Source organism: Passer montanus, unplaced genomic scaffold (genome assembly GCF_014805655.1).
Source record: "Passer montanus isolate IOZ18808 unplaced genomic scaffold, ASM1480565v1 scaffold162, whole genome shotgun sequence".
NCBI lineage: Eukaryota > Metazoa > Chordata > Aves > Passeriformes > Passeridae > Passer > Passer montanus.
In genome coordinates, this window is record NW_024363383.1 from 463,408 (window position 1) to 483,809 (window position 20,402).

A 20,402-nucleotide genomic window follows, 5' to 3' on the forward strand; every position below is an offset into this window, starting at 1 on the left:
AGATTTGGGCCAGGGGCAGAGGGAGGGGTGGGGTAGGCCTGTGTCCTGCCCAGCAGAGCTCAGAACTTGCAGGGACTCACTGTAATACCTCCATGAGAGACAGCAGGGGCTAGAGATGGCAAACAGAGCAGGGTGAGAGGAAGGCAGCAGGGCATGGAGTGCAGGGCAGGGACAGGGAAATCCAGCAACCACCACAGAGAATTTAACCAGAACTGAAGGAAGTGCTCCCAAAGGCTCTGCTGTTTGCTAGTCAAAAATCTGCCGGGTTAAACTTTTTTTTAGAAGCAGTAATACTGTAGGAAAGTGACAGAGACAGGTTGCAGGGGGAGGTGACAGTGACTCTTTGCTGCTGAGGGACATTGGCACAGCTGAGCCCCCCTGCCAGTGTGGGGCTTTGTGAATTCACCGACCAGGACTCCTACCCTGGTACCTGATCACCTTCACTGCACGCCAAAAATAACCAACTTTTACATGCAGCTGAGAATACTGTGTTTTAGCAAACTGCAGACCCATTCTGGGCTTCCAGGTGAAGGGACATACTCATTGCTGTAAATGGAGGATTTCATGAACATCAGTTTTTCAGCCCCACCAAACAAAGGACAGCAAAAGACAACTATTGATAAATACCCTTAGGGGTAAGTATCAGGCTGGAAGAACTACATCAGGTAAAAGTCAACTCCTCCCTTTTAACGGGAATCAATTACTCTCGAGTTAACGCAGGCTGGAAATTAGAATACAGTTAATAGTAATGGGAGGACAAAAATTCTGGAGCACCTTGTGGTTGCAGAGGTGGTTTGAGAAGCTTGTGGAAGGATTGTGCAACTAAGTAGAAATTCTGTAAGGGAGCAAATGGCTTTTGTTGTGAGTCCTGAGGGATTTGGTGGACTGCTGTAGTTGGGAACAGAAGGAACTTTTTGTTTTTCCCCTGCTAGATTCCTAGGGTTATCTGTGGGGGAAAGAAAAAAAATCCTGCTGGTGGAGCATCTAACTTGTGGGTGTTGGGTTGTTTTTCTTTCCCATCCTCTCAAGCACTGAAGATTGGTCTCAGCTAGAACCAAGATGCAAGTGAGATTTGCTAAGTGCCATTAAAATCCTGGGGTCTGGCTTGTGGTGCTGCCCAGTGTCTCACAGTACAGGCAAGGTCAGAGCTGGGGTGGAACTTGTCACTTGCAGATCTCAGCCTTGCCAGAGGGTGCCAAGAGCTGGTCCTGGTGTCCTGCTACGTGCACGGATGTGGGACATATGCCAGGGATCACCAGCAAGTGCCACCGACCAGATGGGTGTCTGGGCACTGGCACACCAGGAACCCAGCCCCGATGGGTGTACATGTCACAGGCAGGAGCCCAGACTCTTCCTGCAGGGCATGGTGCTGCCATGTCTGGGGCAGGTAAGCAGAGACCCTTTGTGTCCATGACACCTCTTGCCCAGCTGCAGGCAGATGTTGGGACTTCGGCTGTGTCACCCCGCTGTCCCTTCCTCTACCTCAGGATCTGTGCAATCATCTCGCACCCAGTGCTAGGTGGAGAGCAGGGGTGTCTAACAGCTGACTGTCTAACCTGTGGCTGAGGGAGGTGCTGGGACACGTGCTCAGTGCCAGGTGACACCAAGGGACACTACTCAGTGTCTGGTGACAGTGCAGGGGGTGGCAGCTGTGCCCTCCCTGTCCCGCTCCCTGCCTGGGCCCGCCCGTGTTGGCCCTGCCGAGGCACGGTTAAACACACTGTAGGCAGTGCCTGCACACCCAGACGATCCCAATAAATGGTATATTCACCTTCTTTCTGCAACAGAGAAATAAAATCACAGGCTGATATTTCATTTATTAAAGTACATATATTTTTGAATAAAATTCCACGTAGAACTAGAGAGCGATGTGTTATCACACATCGTAAACTTTCCAGTTCTTCTATGGACTTCTTTCACCCCCTGTTAGCAGTCTCAGGACTGGTTAAATGGTCTATTTCTGCCCGTTCTGTCACAGCCATAGCACTTTTGAGAAGATGATGGCCTCTCAAGTGAACACCCTGCACTCTCCAGGCCATTGTCCTTTCTGGCTGTTACGCAGTACAAGCCCAGAATATTTAAAGCATATGTGTAAAGCATCAAGCTGCTCTTAGAAAGAGCTCTTCACTGATTGTAAAGTAATTATGGAGAACAAATTTTACTCAGTCCCAGAATAGCATGGCATCAAATTTTCATCTGAAATAAACTGTTGTCTTGACATTGCCTCGGGCACAAACCAAACAGGATGGAGAAGCACAGGTCTGATCCCAAGCGGAGCTGTGCATGCAGCAGAAGAGCTCGATCATAAAACTAATGGTGACTTAGACTAATTTACTTTATTTCATTTCATTATTGTCATGTTATTTCATATTATTCTATTGCTTTTACTTTATTTTAGAAACTGCTGTGAAGGCTGAGATTAGTGGGGCCTCTCAGAATATCCAGGTCAAAGTAGTTAATTATTTAAACCAAAAAGAGATTTCTTCTGAGCCCTTTTAGACTGCTGATGAAAAATAACCTCTGGTTGAAGGCTGAGAAAGCAGGACATAAGGATCATGATTTAGTATTGCAGATGTTCTGCACAAGGGTGACCGGCTCTTTTGTGCCTACACAGCATATGGGACATGTAGGCATGGGGCAATATAAGAAAACATGAATAACAAAACCAGAGTATTCCTTGTTCAAGCAGCATAGCTCTAGCAGGAGAGGACTGGCAGATAGATTAGCCCACACTTCTTGTTCAGATTTAAGCCCTGTTTATGAAGTGAGGGTTTCTGCCTCCTGATCTTGATTCCTATTCTGAGAAAAGCTGCTTTTCTGATGCATATCCTAATACAAACTCTCCCTGATAGCCTAGAGGATCATCAATGGAATCAAGCACCTGGTGGATGCTGCAAATACAGGAATGGACCTGTAGCTGCCAGCTGTTAGGCATAACTTTGCAGCTTCAGTGGTTACTGAACACAGACACTGCTGTAGGTCAGGATGCTGCTGGCTGAGAGCTGTGTGTCCTCACAGCTGTCATCTGTTCACTGGGGTTTTTTGGGGTTTTTTTGTTTGTTTGGGGTTTTTTTTGTTTGTTTTTGTTGTTGCTGTTGTTGTTTTTGTTTTATTTTTGGTTTGTTTGCTTGGTTGTTTTCTTTTTTTACAGAATCACAAGGTTGGAAGAGACCTTCAAGACCATTGAGTCCAACCCATTCCCTAACACCTCAGCTAAACCATGGCACCTCTAATTTTGAGGAACCACAATGGCTCAAGGAGAAAGAAGTGCTGGGACAAGGGGCTTTACAGAGAAAACTGTGGAATTAAAGAATGGGGGTCAGCTGTTAACATCAATAGTCTAAAGGCTTTGAGCTGGGTGATAGAGCAAGGAGGCACAGGTAATTGCTGGGTCTCCAGCTGTTTCTGAAGGAGGACTAGAGAGAGCTGAGGATGAAGATATCTCCATAAATCATGTAAAAAAAAAGGAGCCTCCAAATGAAAGGTGCAGAGGAAGCAGCATCAACAAGGGTGGCTGCAGTTGGTGGTGGGCAAGGAGAGACAGGGGGGGACAGGACCTCTTCAAAGTAAATCCAAGAGTTCAGTCACTTTACATCTTTCACTGTGCTCTCAGAATTTTTACTGAGTCACACTTCTCCAAATTTCTAAATTTTTTTTCAATTTTAACAACATTTTAATATCAAATCAAGTAACTAGTGAACAGCATCAGGTTGCTTGAAGTCAAGCACATGAATGCTGTAAATGACAAAGCAAAGTGGAAGACTACGAAAATGAGAGCATATGACTGTGACAAAAGTTTGGGATGTCAGGATTATCATGTGATGGCTGGATAAAAGACAAAATACATTTTCTATTAATTTAGTTAAAGCCATCCGGGGTTTTTTCACATATTGTCTCAAATTTTTTCATCTTCTCTCAGTGCCAGAGCTGACCCCTGTTGACTAAGTGTCTTGGTTTAGGGCAAATTTGTGAGAAAACCTCCAAAGGGGCTCCTCTAGAAAGCAGATTTAAGCAGCCCTTCCTTTAACTGGTTCAGCAAAAGATTTCTTTGGAGGAAAGTGGGAAATTTTTTTTTTTATTTAACAGGCAAAATATTCACCAGCACAAAGAAATGAACAATATCAAACAATAAAACCTCTTGCCACTTAGAAGAGATGACATGCTCAGACAGTCACCTTCGTGGGCTATAGCTCTGCTAACTCATTCTCTTCTCAGTCCCTCTGGCACTGGAAATGCTGCAAACCTGGCCCAGCCCAGTGGGCCACAGCAGTGAGCTGCTGGTGCTCTTCTGGGTTTTCAGTCCAGAGGAGGTCTAAACAGTTCCACAAAAAAAGAAAAACCACAGTCCAGAGAAATTCTCTGCCTTAGCTAGCTAAAACTAACTAAAAATCAAAGTAGAGCTCTATCCTGCTGTCTGTCCTTGCCGCAGACAACACAGTGCAGGAGAAGGATGCAGAGGTGCAAGAGCAGTTTCTGATAACAAACTCCACGATTCTTCTTGTCCCCCCTTCACTCTTGGAACCAGACCTAAAGGTGCAAAACTTATTTCTGGGCTAAACCGACAAATGCAGATACAAGCATCATAAAGTCACCCCAGGACACTAAGATATCTCTCACTGAATAGGTTTGTACCAAAAAAAAGCCCACTCCTTTTCCTTATATGAAGAAAATAGCATGAATCATGTTTTTCCAAGGTTAAATGGGTTCTTTATTTCTATAGCCAGGAAAAGAGTGCCTCTCAGTAGTACTACATTTGACTAAAATATCAAAGGGTAATTATTTTTTGACCCTATCAAAGGACACCATTTAATCAAACAAGGGCATACAGGCCTAGAATTACCCTGTCATGAACTAACGAGGGTATTTTCTAGCCCAGAAAACGCTTCTCATTACCATTAGGGGCAACAGAAAAGTGCATATGATGCTAAGGGTTTGTTCTCAAGTTCTGAGATCTGCATGTTGCTGTAGCAAAACCTAATCTCTTGAACTCCTAATAATGCAAAGCTTTTTCCAGAAAAAAAGAAAAATGCGTAATTCATGAAGAATGATAGAAATGATGACAGAAGAATTGATGATAAAAGAATGATAATTGGAACTTCTCAGATTTAAAGGCCATGCAAAGATCTTGCATTAGATCTATATGATATGGATGATTAAGATGGCAATGTCTGTGCTGTAAACTGAAGGCAAGGCCAGACATCCCTGATATAGACAGGACTGCAAGTCCAGAGTGCCTGCATTCATGATTGGACTTTGATCATCCACAGGAGGTAACAGGCAATCTGCAAAACTGAGAGTTGCAAATGGATTGCCACTATTAGGAAAGGAAGTACAGGTAGCTGGGAAATACCTTTACTTATTTTGTAAACCTTACTTTTGAATCACCTGTCACCAGAATCATGGGGTAAATCAGGCTATTCTGATCTGGTTTTGGTCTAATACATGATATTATATCAACAATCTGCACATTGGTACTAGTGGGAATGATTTCCCATGTTCACTGGCATTGCAGTGCTTCAGAACAGGCTCCAGTGACGGATGCTCTGAGAGACCCACATTACCAATATACCAACAACCAAAGCATGTGCACAGAGAAAAAGACGAAAATTCCCAGGAGAGGAACTAATAGGGAAAGAAAATCCCATTTTCTGATTTCCATTTATAGCCCAAAATAGCCTCTGCTATACCTGATCTTTGGAAAAACAGCAATTATGAAGACTGGTGGTATTCAATTCTTGGCAGTGTTGTAGCACACTCATGGGGTACTTTGAGTTGCAAATTCTCCCTGGCAGAAACTCAGTGGAATTAGTCATATGTAGCAAATTAAACAAACAAACAAACAAAAAAAAGCTGGTGTGTTTAGGAGGATCTGCAGCAGCTGAATGTTTTCTTACCCTTTCTAGGCAAACATTCCCAAATTGCAGGGAATGGGGAAGGTAAAGAGAGAGGGCAGTGATGGGTTTTTATCCAGGATCAAACAACCTATATATGTATCTGCAATTCATAGACTGAAGCAGACTGAGAAATTTGTCTATATTCTTGCAATAGTCAGAATTAAAGCTCTCTTGCAGTGAAATTGTTGAAGTTAGTCCACCAACATATCAGCTGTGCTCTGACAATGAGGTGATGAGCTACTGTATGCTCCAGCTCCTGTCCCAAGGAGGCAGGTCCTGCCAAAAGGACTCCTAAAGCACCAGCAGTGGGTAGGATGTTCACCAGTCATGGGCTGGCATTGCCAGCCACAGACATTTCAAGCAGTCTTGAAACTAACATGAATTTGCAGCATGAAAAGAAAGGTATAAGAGGCAGGAAGACAAGGTAGTTTTGGCATAGCTCAGCTGGATGCAGATATCCTCATCTTGTATCCTAGTGGGCTGGTGAAATAGCTCCTGAACATCAGCTTCTGCAGCACATCCTTCTGTTGCTGAGGAGGTTGCCTAGAACATTCTTGCAGAAATGCACCTTTTTACCATTGCTGACTTTGGTGACATGAAAGAGTCTCAGTCCCTGTATCTTTCTCTCTAAAACCACAGAAAGGGTAAAATTAATCTCTGGTCAATGGTTAGGGTAAAGTTATAACAAGCTAACTAAAGCTCAGTGTAACGAAGCCCAGAACTTACAATATAATCATAGCAATTAGCATTTGTGGAAAGGAACACATCACTGCTTTAAAGGAAAACTATTTTGCCATTAGCTCAAAGTAGCTTGTAAAAGCTTTCACTATGACTAAGATCTGCAGTAACATTGGAGATCGTTCAGCCAAAGATTGTGGTATAATGCCTATTTATGGCTTTAGCATTTTTAGGTTTTTGTGAAGTAAAGCAGTAGGGATGCAGCGTGCTCCCTCGCATCTGCCATGCCTTGGAAGAGAGCATGTGCCTGCTCGTGAATAAATTAGGAGTTACATATTCAATCAAGAATATGCGCGTAAGGAGTTGAGAAGAGTTGAATGCTAAACTCTCATCCACCACTCCACAGGTATAAACAGAGCAAGCTATAGTCACTTTGGAGAAGAAGACAATTCTGCTGGCATCCCACTGCAGCATCCCAGAGCCTCTCACCAAAAGGTGGCTGGCTTCATCCCAGGAATGGGGAAGGAGAAGCAAAAGGTGCTCTTAGCTCAGAGATGTCCCAGATGAGCTTTATATTCTTCCAAGAGGGAAGTAAATCAGTGCTTGTACTGAAAAACGGGCTGTGGAAGTGCAGCTTACACAAGGCTCCATAACTCAAAGATGCACCAAGTTCAGACCCATTACGTCTTTCCTGGGAAGATGCAAAGAGGATTGTGATGGCAATATCCTTCCTTAGGCAGGCTTTGGGGTTTTTTCCTGGCAAGAGAGATCTTTTCTAATAAATAACTGCTCTTTCTTATGAGCTAGCTGTTAGCTGTTGTCAGTGTCTAGAGGACATAAAATAGATCCTATCTGCCCAAAAAAGCTCACAGAAATCAACTATCATTTTGTTTCCTTTACTGGGTAAAAGAAGGAAGATAGCTTTTAAATTAGAAATTTAAGCCCTTCCAGAATTGCAATATAAGATACCAAACCAATCATTCTTCACACAGTTACCTCCTACTCTATGAGCTCCTACTACCACAAAAATTGGTTGTTGCCAACTGAACTGAGTGAATAATTTGCAGTTTCATATTTGTTAGAGGAATTTTTCCTTTTTCTCTTTTTATTATTTGTCCACAAGCAGATTGATTTGCTTAAATATCTTTTTTCCAAACACATGTTCAGTAACCATTCTGGAAGTAACAATTGCTGTAGATCATTTGTGAGCAACTTGTTGCAATAGGTCTTCAAACATTTGTCCCACGTCCATTCATTGTATATATACACTTGCATCACATGTCTATTTCTGTGAACAAAACATCAAAAGAGCTAGTCTTGAGTATTCTCCGTGAGAACAATTGAAATTATGCACAATTTCACCATTTAAAAATTACTTCGTTCCTAGAAATAATGGCAGTATTCTCCTGGTTGTTGTAATGCTTGAATGAAAAACAAGGCTGTATTGGAACTCCAACTGAGGAGTCTGATCAGGACCATGCTGGACTCAGTGCAAAGTTCTTCTTTCTCCATTTTTTAGATGGAGGCAAGTGCCCTTCTCAGACGGTAAAATACTGTCTTTTAAGAGAAAAGTTCAAAGGAATGATTGCACTTTTCAATGGAAGCTGGGTTGGGTACCTTGCATCCTCTCACAAAATAAAGCATTGGAGTGACTCTGACAATATGGAAAAGGAGGTAAAAGTCAAAGCCTGAGTGCTGTGGTACACCAGAGCCAAGGAGCTTTAGAATTCCAAATCCAAGTCTCACAGTTGGCCTGAAAGGTTTCCTTTAAGAAGCTTGTAAAATACAGGCCTGGCTCTGGTTGGGGTGCCAGGGAAATGCTTTGCTGGCGTTCCAGCTAGAGTAAACAGCTGCTGCAGCTGCCACCCCAGCACTCTGTGATGTTAGGTAGGAAAAATGGAAATGAAAAAGTCATGGAATTCATGGACGATGATGTTTGTGATTGTAAATGGGACACAGAGGGGCATCTCTTCCATTGTTCCTTACTGTCCACTATGAAAACAGGAAGATTTTATTTAAGAATAAAAGATTTTTATTTAAAATATTTTTAAATTTAAAAACAATAAAAAACTCCGCATAGAAATACTGCTAGTGAGAAACCAATTACCATTTTTTCAAATATGAATTTTGGAAAAGAAGTTTTATTTTATTTTTGCTCTCTAACTTCTTCTGAAATGATTTTTAAATCTGTCAGTACAGAAAAGATTTAGTGCACTGTGTTCATGTCTTTAAGCAGCACCATCTGAGATGGACTGAAATATTAACTCTCGCTGCTCATGAACAACTCCTCAGATAATGTAGTTTGTGACAGAAATAAGTTATTGATGTTAAGCATCAAAGTTTCCTGAACCCAAGGTTCAAAAGTCAGTTTTAGGTTTGCACCAAGCTGGGTGCCAGAAGCAGCCCAGCCAGGAGGGGATGGGGGAGCCCCACCCGCCTTGCCAAGGTCAGCAGAACCCATAAAAACCACAAGAGCCCCGGCTGTGGCACAGAGTGAAATCACCATGAGACATTCAAATGAACTAATTATATTGTGGTAATTTGTATCTCATTTTGGTGATGTAGCTGAACACTGCTAACGCAGTGCTGGAAATCAATACAGCACAGCTCATCCCCTGTCAGGTCACATGGCTGGCCCTTCAGAGTGAGAATCTGTTAACTCTGTACTGAGAAATCAAGTCACTTAGGACAATTATTATGAAGCTGAACAACAATAATTTACACTTAGAAAAGCTACCTACTTTTCCTGGAGCAGAACAGGGAACTCTTAGATGGTTTTATTGTCTGCTGAAGTGAAATTTTATTCTTTGGCAACAGCAAATAAATCCATGTTTCTTCTGCTGAGTTGCTTAACTAGTGTTGCTGTATCCATGCTCTAGAAAGGCTTGTGCATTCTCCTTAGAGAAGGCAATACTGCATTCAGGAGCAGAAAGTCTGCTTTGGAGCAGTGGCACAGAAATTTCTGCACTAAGTGTTGTGTACAGTATTCCCCTTCCTGTTAGATGTAGATCTCAAATATAATAGAAACTTTAAATTTAGTTTTACTTATAGTTTATGCTGAATCACATAGAATGCGATCAACTCAAGAGGCACAGCATTATTTCTTTGCACTTTTCACCACTTGCTGGTATTTTTTTCCCAGCACCTAAGTGCTGCAACTTCACATTTGGTATTGTGATACCAAAGGGCAAAGCAGTGAGGATATGCTAACATCAAATATACTTTAAAAAATTTAAACTTTGTAAGAAGGTAGATTCTTCCCACGCATTTCCTGTAATTAGTACAGAAACCTACCATAGTATACATCAGAGGGGAAAGTTACTATACTAAAACCCCCGAACTCCTCCTGGCTGACTTTGAATCTGCATGTTCAAGCTGCCTGCCTGACAGCCAGGGCAGCAGTCCCAAACCCAAGCCCCGCGCGGTGCAGCGGGCGGGCTGTGACCCGGCTCGGAGCGCCGCCTGCCCCTCCCTGCCTGCGGCTCCCTTCCACCCGCTGCAGAATGGAATTTTTGTTCAGCTCCGTCGCGCTGGGGTCTGCTTTGCTGGTGTGAGATAGCACAAAACGAGGTACACCATGTACTCCTATAATCTCCGTAATTACACCACGACTGCACAGCAAATACCAGGTAAATACAGAGCAACTGCCTGTTCCTGCAGCTTACTTGTTAATTATGCACCACTACTAAGGAGTTCAAAGATAAATTATCGTTGCAGGATTTAGGTGCCTGCTAAGGTGGGTCATAATGGAATTCATGCTGTTGAAGGCTTGCTTTTGTTGATTTTCCAATGGAATGGGGAAGGGAAACAACTCACCTCAGATGCCCAAAGGCTTCAGTGTTTATCGTGTCCTGGTACAGCTGAGGCACACTACCATCCAAAATAACATGGCACAGTTAGGAAAACTGGGTGAATAAACAAGTACAAATAATTTCCAATAATAAATCACTTTTCAAATTCCATTCAGTAATCCTCCTAAGCAAATGTATTTAAAATCACTGGTATTACATGCAGTAGAATTGCTACGGGTTTCCTAGCTCAGAATTTAAACTTGTATGGGCTAAAATCAGAGGAAAACATCAATTCACCAACATCACTAGCAAAACTATCATTGCAGCAAGAACAGGGCTCCACCTATACAGCTTGCCTGGGCTCTTGAAATAGTGTATTTCTTATGGTATCAGACATAGATCACCATGTGAGGCCAGTTCATAGTCTGTGATAGCTCTCCTCTGAGATGCACTGCAGTGTTTTGGATGACAATTTGTTACTTTTAAATAGCTATTTTAACAGTATTCAAAAAGATAAAATTAGTTTTTCTATAAACACTGCCCTTCTCTAAAGTGAAGCTTCCCTTTAAATTATGACTCCATGATGGTTGTTTGGTCAGCATTTATTATGACTTTTACAACCTTTGTTGGATCACTTTGCATTTTATTTGTAATTTTTTATTTAATTTCTTTAATCTCATATTGATTTTCTTCCTGAAAGGTGTTGTTGATGTTTCTAAGCCTTTTTTTGTATTGAAGTTCTTGATCTATTTCTTCCCAAAAATGTCCAGTGTCTACTGCAAAGGAAGATGTTGGTCTTTAGGTATTTTAAAATCAGGACGAGCAGAGACAAAATAGCCAACTGTTATTTTCTGTTGCTTATAGAAACCTGAGGTACAGAATAAGACCTCACTGAAATTGGCTGTGCATAACTACAGATGAAAACAGCAAATAGCTTCAGACACAGAATGACTGTTGGTTTGAATGGGTTTATGTTTATGTAATGTACATTGACTTCAAATAAAAGGGAACTTTTCATCTCCAGCACTGTGAACAGGACAGTCTAATGGAGGCTCCGTATCACAGCTGCTGCATCTGATGGAATTCTCTGAAGATGGAAACCTGGACTATAAGGAGGATGAAAAAAGAGAAGGCAACATACCTTGTTTTCTTTCACTCATTTTACTCCCTCCTCAGTGTACCCTGGAGCATGAAGAAGTGTTTGTAGGTTCTCCTAGAACACAGCCATCCACCAAAGTGAATGCAAATGATGTTTCTTCACTCCCAGGGTCTGCTCTTGCTCTCCCTGAAATCTTCAGTGAGATGCTTGCTGTCTTCAGTATACCAGGCACAGGTTAACCAGGCCTTGAAAATCTCCTAATGAAAAAGAGCTAAGAGTATTGAACGGGAGAGATATTAATAACTATTTAGGAGAACATGGTTTCCTTGAAAGGCTAATTATCTTGAGAGCTACCCATTCAAAAAAAAAAAAAAGGCTGATCAATGGGAGAACAAATTAAAAATGCAGAATCTCTCATAAAACCAGACAGTGGAATACTGCATTCAAGAGGACAGTCACAAATTAAAATAAATGTCAACATATCAAGTGGCAGGAACTTCAAAAGGCAATTTTTTTTCCTCATTTCCATAGGCATTCTTCATGAGCAACATCAAGAAGTGTAACATGCTAATAGCTAATAACAGGATAAGATTCACTAATTTACTAACTGAATAATTTAATGTGTATCAAAGGAATAGTTTTCCCATTTCTTTTTTTTTTTTGTTAGATACAACACTAAGCTGAATATTATCAAGTAGATAAAACTGCATAGATTACAAGTCATCACTAAAATAGACATTTTAGAATTAAGATTGCTTTCTTATGTTGGATATCTCCTTTAGGTTTAAGGAATTGCATATCTTTTATCCTCATTATAACTCAGATTTCAAAAAATAAATCAGGAAGGTATCTTTGTGGACATGTGATGCTTTGCTAAAAACATTGTTTTGCAGACACAGACCTGTCATGATCTTAAAATCTAAAAATAATGAGGACTACCAAGGGAAGAGATTACCCAGTGGGAGATACCAAACATTTGGCTAGGTAAAATCACAGCAGATCTAATCCAGTGTTGGTTCAGTCCTGCTTTGAGCAGAAGGCAGGAGCTGATCTAAAGGCCCCGTCCAACCAGTATTTCTATGGTATAACTCAGATTTAAGCCTGTGGTGTTATCAAAATCTTAACATAGATTATGTCAAACAACTAACTTAATATTCACACACCAGAAAAGAGGAAGGAAGACACACCTCCCCAGCTGGCTTGTTTTCTCAGAGCCAACTCCTTGCCAACAGGGCACACCACTGCAGTGTGCCACACACTGGTATCACCTTCCTCTCCTCACATCTCTGCCACAAACATGATGTGTTATGATGCCCCTTTAATGGGGAAGGTCAGGCTGTTGGAACTAATGGTTTTGTGGCAGATGGAGCAACATTTGCAATTGGGAAAAAAACAATCTCACACTGCCAAAACATTAATAATTCCATTTTCTTGGAAATATTCTGTCACTGTCACCGCTACACATAAATTTGTCATATAAATATGACTTCTTCCAAGGAAAAGGCGTGGTTCAGCAGGCTTTCTGAGGACAAGGACCTCACTGCACCTGTTTTTTCTCTCCTTCAAAACCATTTGCTTCCAGTCACAATTTTCAGAGTGGCAGCACCATGGGGATGATACTCATGGTGATTTCAGGGAGAGACAGGCGCGAGCAGGGCTACTTTGGGCAGGCTGGCCAATGGTTCCCACTCAGCTGAACCAGGCAGTCAGGACACAGTGAAATCCAGGAGAGAATGGCTTTTTTGGTTTGTTTGAATATTTTTGCACACTGTATCTCTTTGTGTGAATGCCTGTGTTCCTTACACTGTAAGAAAAACAAGAATTTCCTGATCTTCCTTTATACCACACAGTATTTTTCATAGCCTTACAATGCCTTTTATTAATTTACTTTTAAAAATAGACACTCATAATCCTTTCAAATTCTGCATCTATACAGTATCAAAGCATTTCAGTGAATTTTTCAGTCTGTTTATATTCCAGCTGCCTGGTGCTGGAGTCAGACGTGTGGTGGTAGTACTGCAAACAGTAAAGATGTCCAATCTCTCTGCAGTTCTCCTTGCTGTAATTATTCTTCTCTGGGGAAACTGAGCCTCAAATACCAAAAAATCTTTCTGTGATGCTCAACTGTTTAGCAGAAGGCAATGGGACAAATGAGCTTTTAATTTAAAAAGACAGCCACTGACCCTCCATTGAGGAGGAGCTGAGATTTATTTTTAACTTCACACTTTTCTATATATTGTGACAAAAAGTTTAATAATTCTTTTTTCATTTAGGAGGAAATTATAACACAAATAAATAGTCTGATAGATTTTAGATTAGAGCTGCTTCCCTGAAAACAGGGGCTGTTGCAGTCTGGTTCCATGCCAGAGACAATCTTCTTTTCCCCATTTTGAAGAATTGCTGCACTAAACTGAGAGTTCTCCAACATGATGCTTCTGCAAATTTAGATTATTCTCTTTCTGTCAGTGCTGAGATTAAGAAGTCATTAAGGTAATCTGCATCATAGTGATATTATAATGATTGCTCTGAAATGGAAAAATATCACACATCTATTTGTATTCTGCAACTTGAGACATACCTTTAGGAACTCAGTTTCTGATGACATGCTTGGGCAAATGATGCTTTATCTGCATGCTTTTTCCATCATCCTGATGTGGGAACCTGAATGCCATAAGCAGAAAGCTATGTTAATTGTACAGTTTTGGAAGTTAGTGTAGTCCAAAATATATTCCTCAAGACCATCAGCCTCACAAAGACTGCTCGAGAAGCTGGAGATGTTCCATCTGTTAGAGGAATCATAGAAAGTATTTGTGACAAGAATCTCCAACAAAGAGCATCTTGGCCTTATGGATATGACATATTTCTGTTTCCTAAAACTAAAACCCACTACATGTATGAACTGCAGCTGTAAACACAAGTGCAAGTAAAAGACTTCTACTGTTGCTGGATTCCTCCTCCTCAATTTAGGCAGTCAGCAAAATTACTTTCTCAGTATTGAGTTACAGTTAAGAATTGTTAACTGTGGTGTAACTGAGAGCAAAGACAAAGTCAAGTCAACAGGGTTTCCTTCAGCTTGTGATACTTCGACTAAAGCCTCTAAATTTGTTTAGATCATAAAATTGAAAGTATGAAGTATAGAGAAAATCATCATAAAAGTATAGAGAAAATATGTGTTACAAAAATAGAAGTTTCTTACTAAAGCATTTTTATGGAAATGCTCACAGTTAAATTGGTGTTATTTGCTTCTAATTTGGTCTTTATTCTCCATACTGTATGTTAACAAACTTAAGCCACTTAATGCCAAGTGCCTTACACATTTTTCTTTAATTAAATTTCTCCAAAGAATCACATTACACAAGCATTTGCCAATACAAAAGCACACTGAGAGAATCTGGGTAAAATCCAGGCACACCTACAGTCACCAGTAAAATTCCCCTTGAAGACATTATTCTACTGTACAGATCTTTACTATATATAGGTAATAAAAATTATCTTGTCACTTAGGAATTAAGTTCTTCAGTGTACTTCTAAGAACCTCAGCTCTGAATGAGCTCCACACTAGAACTTAGCACCTCCCTTACTAGATAAAAACAATGTTACTTCAGAGTCCAATCATGTCCATTTTCAGGTATGCTTATAATTGCTGGAATATGTAGCAGATGCCAGTTTAGACAAGCTTCCTGCCTGTGGACAGAGGTAGGTACTCAGTCTAATAATCTGCAGTTTTACTACAGAGTTTGAGCACAAGATTGTCTGCACCAAGCTCTGGGAGAAAACTGAACCATTAGAATTTAGGGACTCTCTTAACTGTTCACTAATAAGTTATGAGTGATTAGTACATGAAAGTAGTGCAAAAATTAATTAGATTTAGGACAATCTTTATGATCATTAACAGAAGACTAAGTGTAACAATTTACTTGTATTTCATTTAGACCTATTTTTTGTCTGTGTGAGGTACTGAAGTGGGTAGTTCTGTGATTCTTCCTCTGACACAGGTTTTTAGCATCATTTTTTCTTCTATAACTCAGCCATACATTGCTGTGGGATTTGATGTTTGGGAAAAAAAAATCAATCAAGTCTGCTCTAGGTCAGCATTGGTCAGCAAGGGCACGAGCAGGAGGGTTTGAGCTGGTGCCTCCTCCTTCCATGGCTCTTGGGACATCACCATCCTGCAGCTGCAAGAAGGACAAAGGGCTGAGGGCTGCTTGTCTACTTCAGTGCAAAGTTACTTTCCTAACTGGTATATTTTTGCAGCTCTAAGATGTTACCTAGTTACCAGTGAATCACAGCCTGGTAACCACTCAGAGAATTCTGGGGTTTATTTACAACAAGGTAAGTGACCCTGAACAAGTCAGGCTGGGGACACTTAGGCTGTCCAATTGTACAACGGGATGAGACACAAAATTTATTTGAAGTGTTAAGATTAAATCTATGAAATTCATTACCACAACACTAACTCTATTTAAAATCTATTGAACTGGTTTAAAATCAAACTTCAGGTTCCCTTCACCTGCAACCCAGCCCTGAAGCTGTTGAACCCTGCACTGTCCATGCCATGCCAGATTTTCCCATTTGATTGGAAGATTGCTATTAATAGACCATAAGTGGATATAAAAAAAAAGGAAAAAGTGAGATTACCCAGTTACCCAATTCTGCAAACAGCCATGTTTGTTTGCTTCAGTTTGAGAAAGATTGTCCAAAATTTAGTTTCCTGACGGGGTTTAATCCTCCCGTTTTGTGGCTCTGGACCATCCATCCCTCCTGCCTCCCCCAGAGCAGGCTAAACGGAGTTGCTAAGCGACATGTTCTTCTCTTCTGTACGTTAGCAGAGAGGAACAGATCAAAGACACCCACAGCCCTGAATTATTTTATAAATGAATTTAAAGAGACACTCTCCTGTGCTGTATTATGTGGGGGGAGATCAAAAGTTGCTGGGTATAGTGAGAGTAACTGGAGAATTAAACGGATGTCTTCTGGAAGAAAAGAATGCTCTCATAAATGAAAGCTGAGTAATATTTGCCTTTTTTCTTGGTTTTTTTTTTTTTCTTCTTTTTCAGAACTGGATTACAAATTTTTTATGTTCAGTAATGTTTCTAGTTTCACGGCAATCAAGACATTGAGTGCAGGCCAAGCTGCATGTGTGTACAACTTCCAGAAGTCAGGGTTTCTGTCACTGAGTGACAAGCTTGCAGGGTTTAACTCTCTTCATCTCTTGCAAAAGAGATTATCTATTATACAAAAATATTTAATTCTTTCATTTTTAAACGTTTTCCTGACTGATCTTAGGCAAGAAAGCCACAGGACAAAGTTCAAGCGATGTATCTTTAAAAGACTAAATGAAGATATGGAAGTAACCTGTGTAGATCAGACAGAAAACCTACGACACCAACATCTCAGGTCTTGTTGAAAAGAATGAAAACTGAATGACTAACTTGTAATTACAAAAGCTGGGAATACACAAGTTTAAACATTGTCTTACAAGACCTTCACTTTCCTGGCATCAGCTCAGCTCGGCTGCTCTGTGCAAGCTGTGGGGTTTGTAGGAGCAGGTTGGCAGATGAGGCACGTGCTTGCTGAAACAGAAAAGGGAGGAATTATTTGCCCTTGTATCTACTCAGTTTCTACCATCAACAACGTAAAAGGAAAAATAAAACAGCACTTGGTAACAAAATGACTTTTCATTTACAAAGCTGCCATGGCTGCACAGCCCTCAGAAAATGGAGAGACACACAAAACACACACTTAAAACCTTCCTCAGACAAGCAAGACAGACAATTTATATAGAAAGTAAAACTCTTAGGTATGTTTGCTGCAAAAAATCACATATACAATTTTTCCCACATGCCAATCTGGTTGTTCTGTACCAGCCACCTGAGCTGCACAAGCAAATGTCTCCTTTAAGGCTGTTTCAGGGGCTTGCTCAGGCAGAGGGGCCCCTGCAGCTCCAGGCACAACATCGCTGGGGGAAGGAGTGCACAGAGGATCCCACACTCTTTACTGTGTGCCTGGTCAGAGAGTGGAGCAAGCTCCTCACTCTTGTCCTAGGCAGCAATCTCACATCAAACTGAGGGTAGATTAGTGAAACTAATACAGTCTAGGATTATAAAGTGATTAATCTCACATAAATCTTCACCAAAAAAAAAAAAAAGCCAAACAGCATTAGGAATTGTTTACATGCATTTTATTTTCCAATGAGAAAACAAGCCTCCCTTTTGTTCCTGCATCATTAAAAGTCTCTTTCTGCTTAGGTTTGGCATGTAAAATCCACTGTACTACAGCTAACCTACATTCTCATAAAAGCATGTATTTTAGAATAGGGCTCAGCCAGCTTCCCCATTTGTAGATATCAATTACACAGGCAAGACATGTGCTTTACTCTCACTGACAGAGTGTTTTATGTATAAACATCTTGACCAGCACTACACTGCCCATGGATAGCACATTCGGTGTGTTTTGGCTGAATTTCTGAAGGGTAAAACTATGACTTGCACTCTAAATATTTTTTCTGGAGAATAGATTCCTCCACACACTATGAGCATCTTGTACAGAATACAAGTAAACATTTGGGAAGGAATTTCATGCTTATGGCAGGTATTGATTTGCCAGCCTTGGAAACTCTACTCCCTTGGACTCACTGGACAGCACAGCTCTGACTGTGTGAGCTCTGCAGGCTGGCCACATTCCCACCATATGACTGCTCCTGCTGCAACAGCAAGGAGACAGTCAGAGAACCTGAGAGTTGAATGGCTTGGAAGGGACCTCAAAGATCATCCAGTGCCACCCCTGCCATGAGCAGGGACACCTTCCACTATCCCAGGATGTTCCAAGCCCTGTCCAAACTGGCCTTGAACACTTCGAGGGATGGGGCTGCCACAGCTTCTCTGGGTAGCCTGTGCCAGGGCCTCGTGACCCTCAAAGCCAATAATTTCTTTCTAATATCTAACCTAAACCTGTCCTCTGTCAGTTTGAAGCCATTCTCCCTTGTTCTACCACTCTGGTAAATAGCCTCTTTCCATTTCTCTTGTAAGCTCCCTTCAGGTACTGGAAGGCTGCAACTGGGTCACCCTGGAGCTTCTCTTCTCCAGGCTGAACAACCTCCATGCTCTCAGCCTTTCCTTGTAGCAGAGGTGCTCCATCCTTCTGACCATCTTGGTGGCCTCCTCTGGACTTGCTCCAACAGACTGATGTTCTTCCTGGCTGTGCAGGTGGCTTGTTAGGATTTGCATTTCTGGCGAGTTTATTCAAATATTCTGACCACATTGTGTTCAGGGATGCAGTTCAATTGAGCTAGTATTTTACTTTAAAAGTAAAATTATCTGAAGTGGCGTTGTTGTAAGAATTCACGCTATTTTTTATAAATACTGGTAGAATTTAGTTTAATCAATGTCAGTAATTTTGATTCGCTGTTTCTCTTGCCTTATTTCCAGAATGCTGCAAGAACCTGTGGTGCACTGGGCCGCTGGATCCCAGATGTGAGTAGCCAGGGCTGGGCTTGGGCCTGGGAACAGGAGATGATGCTTTTTACATGCAGGAGGGCAGTGAAGGCCTTTGAGAACATTAATGACATTACTTGATGCTTCTACAGTGCTGTGCCTGCGCCTGCTTAAAGCTCAACATAGACTATGAGTAATTAGTGATCTGGATGTCTCTGAAATTATCAGCAGCAGCATTTAAATCATCATTAAAATACAATTAGCAGCCCTTTGAACAGAATGCTGTCGTTTAGAGCAGTCTAATTGGTGGCTCGTGGGCCAGTTCTGGACAACAGGAGGATTGTCTGCTTGTCCAACTGCACCAGCTCATGGAGCACCCTGTCCCAGGAGTGGTGGCTGTGCCTCTGGGATGGACATGGGAGAGCCATTATGTGACAGGAAAGGCAACAGCACAAAGTATCCCTTGTGTCCAGGCTACTACTTTGAAAACTCTGGATTTATGGACCTAATTTCATTCTGTGTGCTGATTCAAGCAGGCACAGCACCAGAACTTTATACTTTGCAATTCAAATTAATTTAGGGTTTTTTTCATACTTTCATTTTAGAGTCTGCAGCAAGAACTGTAGGGATGAAATATGGGCAGACCATAGTAAGACAAATAACTGAGTGATCCACATCTACGGGTAGCGTGCTGGCAGACCGTGCTGCTGTGCGTTTGGGCAAGATGAAGAATTCAGTTGCTGTAGCAGACCGAAAGCAAAGGTCTGGCAAGGATGGTATTCCCAAATCTGGCAGCCCTACCCCACATCTAGGTAGCTAAATCTGTTACTTCTGATACTTGTGTTAATTTCATAAATGCCAACAAAAACGACATGTTTTTAAAGTGTTAGGAGTGTAAATAGCTGCTCTTCTGAAATGGCCACAGCAGATGTATTTTAGCTCAGATGTGCTCTTGTGATACCACTGGCAAGTGCATCTTATCTGTTATAATATCAACCTGTAGCATTCTAATAGTATCTTTTTGTAATATTATTGATGGCAAAAACTGCAGTAGAATAGGATTTAAATACTGGCTTTTTGTATGTCTCACACAACTGCACACTACTGTTCACACAGGAACAGCACACTACTGTTCCAGGTTTTTGAAGCAGTGCTACTGCTCCCCACCAGCTCCCACTGCCTGCTCCATAATGCCCTTATTATTATGCTTTTTCTCTTGAACATTCAAGTTTAGAACTTAAAATTTTCATACTTTTGTTTCTTAAAACTAATCAAAGGCAGCAAATGGCCCTGATGTAATCTGTGTAGTGTGTGCTGTGGCTGAGCATCCACTGCTGTGAAAGCGCTGCTTGTTCTCTGAAAGGAGGAATTCTTTCAGCCAGCGTCATGGCCCCCTCCTCCTCCAGCCTGCTTCTCCCAGGCACTCAGAGGACTCACTGCCAGTCATTTTCTTGCCCTAAAAGTTTGCTGGAGCAACACCATCATTTACCCCACATATGCCCAGGGC

General features: G+C 41.4%; 1 long non-coding RNA gene across 3 annotated transcripts in view; it reads right to left on the reverse strand.

Annotated features, from left to right (window-relative positions):
- Nucleotides 1–20,402, reverse strand: part of LOC120499551 — a 29,050-nt gene that overhangs the window by 4,465 nt on the left and 4,183 nt on the right. For 2 of the 3 annotated variants that reach the window (XR_005626907.1, XR_005626908.1), the window contains exons 3-7: nt 16,947–17,035; nt 14,041–14,123; nt 11,505–11,733; nt 10,389–10,442; nt 756–7,860 (exon numbers count right to left, since the gene is read on the reverse strand). This is a non-coding gene — a long non-coding RNA (uncharacterized LOC120499551). Of the gene's footprint in view, nt 1–755; nt 7,861–10,388; nt 10,443–11,504; nt 11,734–14,040; nt 14,124–16,946; nt 17,036–20,402 lie in introns of those variants that run through there. The other variant, XR_005626909.1, reaches the window with a different exon arrangement.